We start from the raw sequence: 9,452 nt of genomic DNA, 5'->3' as shown, positions 1-9,452 counted from the left end.
AAATCATATCTTAGATTAATATAAGGGACACAAAGATTCCTGAGACAGGGCTTTTGTCCAAACACATATCACCAACACAGCCACCAGGGAAGCCCCCATGAAAAGAGCCAGGGAAGAGTATAAAGCACAGGGTGGTGGATGTCAGTCCTGCAGGGAAGCCCGGTACCCAGGAAAAGCTCCTAAAAAGGCCACGAATGAGAAAATGTGTGCTACCGAGAGACATTGCTTAATGGGAAAATCCAGTTATCCAGAAGCCAGAAAATAATACAATAGAATGTTCTGTAAATACATTAAGTGATTAAAGCAAGACACAAAACGAAACAATTTCAATATGAAGGAACACAAATAGAATAAATAGTGGATATAATTCTTCAGATGATTAAAACTGGTCATTTCTGGGTACTGGGACTATGGGTAGTGTTTTTTTTCTTCCTTAAATGAGTGCAGTTTTTTCATTTCAGGAAATAAGAAGTATGACTATAAAATCTAAAAGAAAATGCTGTTTTTAAAAGAAGGTGAGCATATAGCATTGAAAATGTAATTTGGGAAAAATGTTATTTTCTAAGCTCAAAATTCTGGTCCCTGGACTGTAGAAAACTAAAGGCTACATTTGTTGCAAATAAAATTTTATTTACTTGGCCCTAGAGCAAGCATAAGCTTCAGTCAGTAAACTCTGAAAAATCCGCTACTCTTTGGACCAGTCTCCTGAGTGAGATGTGGCTTTGGTGATTTGATTTAGAGAGAATGGAAGGGTGCCCTGCAGAGGACAGTGAAGGGGAGCTGCAGAGAGTTGCATTTAGCTTTCTGAAGCTTGAGAATGTGTTCTGAGTACTCTGTGCCATGCTTTCTCAAGAAATGTCAGCCCATTAGATGATGAGTTTTACTATAGACATTTTACTATAGACCCTTTCATACTTCACATTCTCTGAATACTTTCCTGCTTTTCTCCTGCTGAAACCCTGTTCCCCCACAAAGGTCCCTGTCAGCTAAGAGTAGCTCCAGGAAGACCAGGTTGACTCTCCCCACCCCCTACTCAGCTTTTCCAGCATCATATTTTGATGAAGTATGTATCTGCATCAGAGCTCTTATCACACTACCCAGAAACATCCTGATTTTTGTATGTATCCCTTAGTGGACTGTGGTTACTATGAGGCAGGGCCTAGCATCATCCTGCCCTAAATATCCTGTCCTGACAGAGTGCTGAACATAATTTGTTGTTTTTCAGTCACTAAATCATGTCTGACTCTTTGTGACCCCATGAGTTGGAGCATGCCAGGGTTCCCTGTCCTTCATTATCTCCCAGAGTTTGCTCAAATCCATGTCCATTGAGTCCATGACAGAAGATGACTAAGTAGTTGATCTGTTGTTGTTTAGTTGCTAAATAGTGTCCAACTCTTTTGCAACCCTGTGGACTGTAGCCTACCAGGCCCTTCTGTCCATGGATTTCCCAGGCAAGAATATTGCTGTTTCCTCCTCCGGGGTATCTTCCTGACCCAGGGATCGAACCTACATCTCTTGCGTCTCCTGCATTGGCAGGCAATATTTTTTTACCACTGAGCCATCTGGGAAGCCCATAAAGACTATGGCAATAGTCTAATAGCCAACTGATTTATTGCATAGTATATCCAAACTGTTATTGAAATGATCTTCCTAAATCACTACTGATGTCATGTTACTCTCCTGTTTCATGTCTCTTCACTACTTACAGGAAGTCTTCTTAGGTAGTAGGTTGTATTCTCAGTAAAGCAGTCTCTGACGCAGAGTTAAGCATATAGGATGTTTAACAGGAAGTGCGTCTGAGGTCAGCACCTACTGAAGGGAAGAGAAAGAGGTAAGAGAGGGTGGAGAGAAACATTAAGTTGTGAAGTGGGCCTACTAGCAACTCTTGTTTATTTCCTTTCCCTAATGCTCCAACCTCCAACCATATTTATCTGCTTGCAGCTTTTCATTAGCTCAGCTCAAGACATCTGTCTTTCTCTTTTAGATAATACTGATCATTCTCTCCTCTGATCTCCCATAATACCCTGTATAGACATCTGTATTAAACTTACTGATTTATACGCCTATCTCTACTAGATGCTAAGCTTATGGAGATCAGGCAGCCAACTTACTCATCACTTTTTCTGAAAGACAAGAACACATATAATGTATCTGGCAAATAATACCCGCTTATAAAAATAGCATAGAAAGGATGGATAAATGGATATATGGATGGAAGAAAGGACAGAAGCATTATGAACATTCCTTCCCACAACACATACCCCAGGGCTATTGTAAGACAATGAACCATTAACCAGTTCTAGTGTAGCATTTCAGAGAATGATGCCACTCCCCAATTTGGATGGGAGAGAAACAGGGAGGCGAAGAGGCAATGTGACTTAAACAGATGAGGCCCAAAACCCAGACAAGTTAGCAAAGACAGGTTTAAGCAGGAAAATGCAATAGGAAAGCTAGGATTCAGATTCCAGGTGGTCTAAACAATAGGAATCAGGATCCTTGCCAAGGAGAGAAGGAAAAAAAAAATAGCTAGGAATCCAGAGGTGTGTTTTGAAACTAGAGCCCTGGTCAATGAGTTATAGAATCCCAGAATTCTAAGAAAGGTCTTAGAAGTATTCATCAGGCCTTCATTTTTCAGAGGAGAAGTGTTAAGTTCCTAGGAAATAAGAGGTCAGAATCCATCCATCCATCCACCCATTCATCTACCTACCTACCCATGCAATTATTCATATATTCAATATTCATTTGCAGTTAGTGAGAACCTGCTACGTTTAGATACACTGCTGGTAAAACTGGGACTACAAGCATGAAAAAGTCATGTTCCTTTCCATCAAGTAGCCCACAATATGCTAGAAAAGAAAGCAATATAATCAAAAGGATACAATATAGAATGGTGAGTGCCTTAGTGTAAGATTGTCTAGGCATTGGAGATGTCAAGAATGCAGCTCTCAGATTGACCCTGTGGGGGAAATTGTCAAGTCTTCCAGGAACAGATAATAATTGTGAGTCACAAGGATGAAGTCTGATATGAAATCAGAAATTCTGAGAACCAGCATCTCCCTGCCTTTTCTCCACCCAGGTTCAGAAGAGATATCAAACGTGAGCAGAGTTGAGAAGATAGATGTGCCTGGACTGAAAGAAGAAGAATAGGAGTTGACTTCTGACATGGCAGTATCTGTGTTTAGCTTCCCCTTCTACCTTCTTCTACTCCAGAAGCTACCAAAGATCAGAACATAAGCAGCACTGGATCATTTTAGGTTTGCTTAGTCAAACTTATTAGCTAGTGTCCACTTATCTGTCTTTATTTAAGTAACAAAGAAAGGGGAAAGGAGGAGGAATGAGAGAGGGAGGGAGCCCTCCTAAAACAATGACAACCAGCACCTCCTGTTCTGAGGCTTGATCGTGAATGTGGCTTCATGTCACTAAAGTAGCACAATGATGCTGCAAACCCTTCGAGGATCAGGCGTGAAGCCAATCCTTCATAGAAACCTCTCCCGTGAGTTTCTTTAATGAATCAGGTCAGACTGACACAACATTTCCCAGATATACTCTTAGGAAATAAACCAAGAAGAGGTGTTGGGTATGCAATTTAACTTGATGAAAATTTGCTTCAAAGAGAGAATAATTTTCCAAGCAGTCATACGGATTCATGACTCTTAAATTTTTATCCTCAGCTATTCAAACACTGACGTTCTCTCACAGGGAAACAGGGCAGGGTATGGAAAGAGTTGAACAGCTTAAAAATGTAAAAATCAAACAATACAAAATATGTCTCACTGTCTCATTTCGGTATTTAGATATAAGTTGAAAATTTAAATGATATGTGCCTAAATTGAACTCAAACAGCACCTACTCAATTTCACCATAGAAATGGAGACTAAAAGGCTAAATTTTGGTCAAAAGTTAAGGACCAAACATTATGACCAATTATGACCAACTATTAGTATAACACCACAGAAACTGCCTGAGGATTATAGGCAGTCCCCGTATCTTTTTCTTAACATTTTCTTTCCATTTTCAAACAGAAAAACAAGACAATGAGGGACTTGCTGAGGAAACTGCTCCTATTATTTATCCCTTGGTTAGCTGGCAGTTAAATTTCATTTTAGGACTAGACCCTGAAACATGATTATACCACAAATACGCAAGAAGCCCATGTCTTTCCCTGTTCCTTGACCTTGAACATTAGCTCACTCTTCCTTCATTCAGGCATTGTCTTTTCCCGTGGGATTTGCACTGAATTGAAAAAGCTTATAAACACTCTGAAGTCAAGATCTGAGTCTTTATCTTAGTGTCTCTCTACCAAAACCTCATTTATGACCAACTATTAGTATGTCACCAGGCCCATTTGAGAATCCTCAGTTGACTGAAATGAAAACAACAGTCACTGTAGAATCTGGAATCAACATCGTTTTTACTGATATCCACTATGCTTGACTTGCTACGGCAGAGACTGGGCTCATGGAGAACCTGAAAAGATTTTAAACAAGAATAAAAGTAAAAATGACTTTCTGCCTCATCCCATGTAAAATTTAAAAATAAACTAACCAGAGTCCTTAATTCTTGACCCAAATTTGGCCTTTTAGTCTCAAAAACAAAACAAAATGAAACAAATTACTTTTCTAGTTCAAACAACCTCCAAAGAAAACTCAAGGAAAAAGAAGACAGGGGCCTAAGTAGAGATAATTAGATATTAAACCAGGGATTTCACAACCTCTGAAACTTTCCAGGATCACATAATCATTCCAGAAAAGACGCTCGATCTCTCAAGTATAACCTGAACTTCTCTGTGCAAATGTAAATTTATTCCCTGTTGACCTAATCACAGATATCCCAGAGAATAACTTTTCCCTATTCACATGTAGTACTCTGTTTGAATTTTTTTAATTATATTTATTAATACTTTATTTGTAGCTTATTTCTTTCAGATAGCAAGCTATTATCGTGAGTCTAACTCTTGATACTTATTTCATCCAGAACTAAGTCTGAACTGTGTGCCATTGGTAATGTTACTCTGCTTCTTTGATCCTCCATTTTCTTTTTCTTTTTTTTAGTGTTTTCATTCTGCTTTTATTTTTTCTATTAGTTAATTTATTTTGATTGGAGGATAATTACTTTACAATATTGTAATGGTTTTTGTCATACACCAACATGGATCGGCCACAGATATACATGTGTCCCCCCCATTCTGAAACCCCCTCCCCACCCTATCCCTGTGGGTTGTCCCAGAGACCAGCTTTGGATGCCCTGCTTCATGCCTTGAACTTAGGCTGGTCACGTGTTTTACACATGGTAATGTACATGTTTCAGTGCTATTCTCTCACGCCATTGATGGAGTTTAGCCTTTAGCTTTTCCTTCTACAGGTATGGCTCTAATAATGAAAACACTGTTCTCTGATGCACACATTACTATTCAAAATATTTTTTTCCTAGAGGCAGAACTAACCATTATGCTCTTATGCAAGTAAAACATTACTTGCTCCTCTCCTGACCTTTTCAACATTTCAGGGGGCCCTCCACGCTCAGACGGCTTCCCACGCTGAACCACAAAATAGGCCTTCTCCAACTACCAGGTACATGTGACTATTCAGGACGTGCTTTCTTCCTGAATCCTAAGCTCCTTCCAGCCTTTGCTGAGTTCTGGCTACAGGATTTCAGCTGGAATATTGCAGAGACCCTAGGATTCAGTCTCATAGCACACTGTTGATGTATAGGTCTCTCCTCTTATATTCCTGGATGAGGCAGCAATAAGGTACAAACCTACTTTCTCCATCACAGATATAGACCTGCCGGGTCAGTTTTCAACTTCCTAACATCTTAATTCTATAGAGTCCAGGGGATCTAGTTATAGACAGCAAAGTTGGAAAGACATTCTGAATTCCAGACAGTTTGGGGTAAGCTGGTATGGTTAGATGGGAGTCCTGGGAGATGGCAAGGCCAGGAAAAGAAGACAGACTGCTACACAAAGAAACTGCTGTGTTTTTTGAGAGGATGGCTTCCCAGATGTTATGCCTGGACACCTTATCATTGAGATGAGGATCTTGGGTGCCTTGCAATTCCGTAACTCCCAAGGGCAACCTCACAGTCAGCCTATGGCAAGCCCTGTGCCACTTCTGAAGGGGTCTCCGGTGGGGAGTAGACTGGCATTCTCCCCTCCCCTGCTTCAGAGGCCAGTGACCAAGGATGTCCAAGCGCTTCATCCTTCGTGTTGTCCCGGTCAGCTTTAGTAAAGGTGTTCTGTTCTCAGAAGACCTGCAACTGGCAAAATGCTAAGAACCCCATTTCTTTTCACCTTGCTAAAATCACTAAGTTCTCTGTCCTTGCTATAATTTTTCAGTGATAATATTCTACATAACAGAAAGCAAGAATAACTTCTGCTTATGATTAGTAAAACCAGATGGACTCAATAATCATTTTTAAAAATACATTTTAAGTTGGGCTCCTACCTTTAATCCCCTTATCACTGTGTCTCTACCAAAATTTTAAGGCTGTGAAAAAAATACTTGGTAAAATTCCCTCCAGAAGGGGGAAAAAAAAAAATGACCTCAGCCAAAAATGATGTCAGGGGCACTTAGAACATTAGTTCTTTCGAATGGGTAAAAAGGGAGTAAGAAGGTGCTGAGGGTAAATCTTGGCTCTCCAAATAGAAAGCCACAAGAGCAGCCAGAAAGAAATGGAATATTTTTAAAATGTGACAAGTGGCTTTCTGCTTCTTATATTAGCTATTAACTGCTGGGACTCATTAGGCATGGTAAGCGAAAGGCAATAATTGAATGTAGGAACACTCTGCAGGACCACAATGGGATTCCTATTTCTAGCGTCCACTGTAATTATGAATCATCCTCAGTATATGGGACTTATAGAAGAAATGCTGCTCTTGAATCAAGCTAGCCTTGTTCAGGGTATTTTTATCCTAGGTTTAACACATGGAAGTAGACACTCAGTTTACTGCAGACAGAAAACCTATTGCTTTAGCCTCTCTTTGGTGCTTCTGAGCACAGTACAGGCAGTCCTGCCAGGAAGGGTTTGAGGAGATGGGAAAGATGAGAGGCCCCACGTTCTCCCAGAGCTCACTTCCTCTCTTTCCTCCCAGCCCATTCCAGGCCTTATAGCTATTTCTTATTATGCATGTGTGCGTGCTAAGTAGCTTCAGTCACATCCAACTCTTTGTGACCCTAGGGACCCTAGCCCGCCAGGCTCCTCTGTCCATGGGATTCTCCAAGCAAGAGTACTGGAGTGGGTTGTCATTTCCTCCTCCAGGGGATCTTCCCAACCCAGGGATACAACCCCTGTCTCTTAACGTTTCATGCATTGGCAGGAGGATTCTTACCACTAGGACCACCTTTCTCATTGCAGCCATATTTTTTCTAAGGCCCTCACCCTCTCCTACAGGGTCTTCTCCCAGGCAGTCTCCTTCCCCCCACTGGGCCAGCCCCCCAGACCAAAAGCTACTTATCAACCTCTTCAGCCATCCCTGGACATACCTTCAGCCTAACAAGCCTCTCTACCTACACTGACATTCAACCTACCCACTCCCACCATCTAAACAATCCCTAAAACTACATCTTTCAGAAAGCCGTCTCTTTATGAACAGCCCAGCAGAAGTAATTGTCAAGTTCTGAGTTTCCATTTTAAGAAATCAATCATGCATGTGCAGAATGTTGGGGTTGCTGTCAAAAGGTTCTCAGATAACTGCTAATGGGAAGCTTAGTAATAGATCTGAGCAAATGTGGTACTATTGCCAAAATGCTCTTGCCTTCAGAGGTCTAAGAACCTAACAGAAACAACAATCCTTTTCCAGGCTGTATCAATCGTCTGTCAGCATATAGCACCTGGAAACTGTGTTCCTATCTAGAATATTGAAAAACAGAGAGCACAAAAAGAGGAATGAGCAAAATACTTAGTGACTTAGGAAGCACGTCAAAAGGACAGTAGAAACCCATAGGGATATTGAAGACCAGTGGGCCTTTTCTGCACCCAGCCTTCCCGTGACTGCGCATTGCCTCTTCTGTCCCCATCATTACACCAGCACATACTCAGTCCCCGTGATCTGCCCTGTGATAGGCGCTGGAGAGATAAAGCTGATCAATTAGAGCCTCATCTCTGATACCAGTTCCTGAGGCTCCCAGTCACTCACCTAAGAATCTATACACTGGACATAGCAGTGCAAGCTCTATTATGGATTCCTCCTGTCATTTTGCTTTGTGATGGGTGGCCCTTATGCATGCTTTAGTTACTATTATTATTTGAATGAACATCATTGTGTAGTGGAAAGAACATGAAGTTTCCAGTCAAATATAACTGGGCTAAAATTCCATTCTGATCATTACTACCTGTGAAACCTCAATTTAAACTATGCTTGCACTGTATAGTCTGTGGAGTCACAAAGAGTCAGACACGACTTAGCAAATGAGCAACAACAACAGCACAGTAAGGATAATAATAGCTAATACTGGTGATTCACCCAACAAAAAGTCTGCAATATTGGAGCTAGTCAACAAAGTTAGTTTCTAAATCTCTCTGCCTATTCTTACTAGTCTGAAAGCCCCTCTAAACATCTTTGCATTTCTCCTGGTACATATTTCAGGCCCTAATGTGCCTGACAGTTCTTTGTTAGGGTACATGTTTTATTGGATGAGCTCCCGAATTGCAGTTTCTTTGCCTCCATGGATTGTTACAAAGATAACTAAGTGAAAGAATAGGCAGACTTTTAAAAGAGCATAAAGCACCCTACCTACATGTGACAGTAGTGACAACCATGACCTTGATAGAAAGGACACAGAATACAAATGTCAACCACAGTGTCAGAGACAGGAAGGCTGAGGTAGGAACAGCTGCTAATAATGATTTGTGGTAGTATAACTCACTGGGTTAAGTATAATAACTAACTGGTGTAATTCTCAGAACAACTCTATTATTTCCCTTATTAATGGGAAAGAAATTGTGGTACCAGGGGACTAAGGGATCTCCTTAAGAGAACACATCCAGTAAGTGATAGAACCGTGATTCAAACTCACTTGGTTTGATTTCAGGCTAAGTATTAATATAAAAAACTCCATCATCATCATCAAAACCAGGGTGGTGCCACAACTTTGGTCAATAGTGTGCTCAATCTGTATACAGGGAAACAAGATGGATTTTTTTTTTCCAGAAACCTGAGACTGTTTCCAATCTCATACAGCATATCCTTTGCCATGTGGAAATAGGCCTCTTTGTACCCTGAGAGTAATGGACTGGACTTGGCAGAGATTACCGTGATGAAAGCCACTCTGCCTGACTGTGGTTCCATTCAGATTCTCTTATTCTGTCAAATCCGCTTGTTTAGTGCACTTGAAAATGCCTGTGCTTTTCCCACAGGCAACTCCTCAGGCAAAGACTATTGCTTTTTTCTTGTCATCAGAGCTTCAAGGGTAATTGGAAGGTATCTGTGAGTGTTGACACTTCTACAGCAGCTG

This window comes from Cervus elaphus, chromosome 2 (genome assembly GCF_910594005.1).
Source record: "Cervus elaphus chromosome 2, mCerEla1.1, whole genome shotgun sequence".
NCBI classification, from domain to species: Eukaryota; Metazoa; Chordata; class Mammalia; order Artiodactyla; family Cervidae; genus Cervus; species Cervus elaphus.
Note: the sequence above shows the minus strand (reverse complement) of the source record.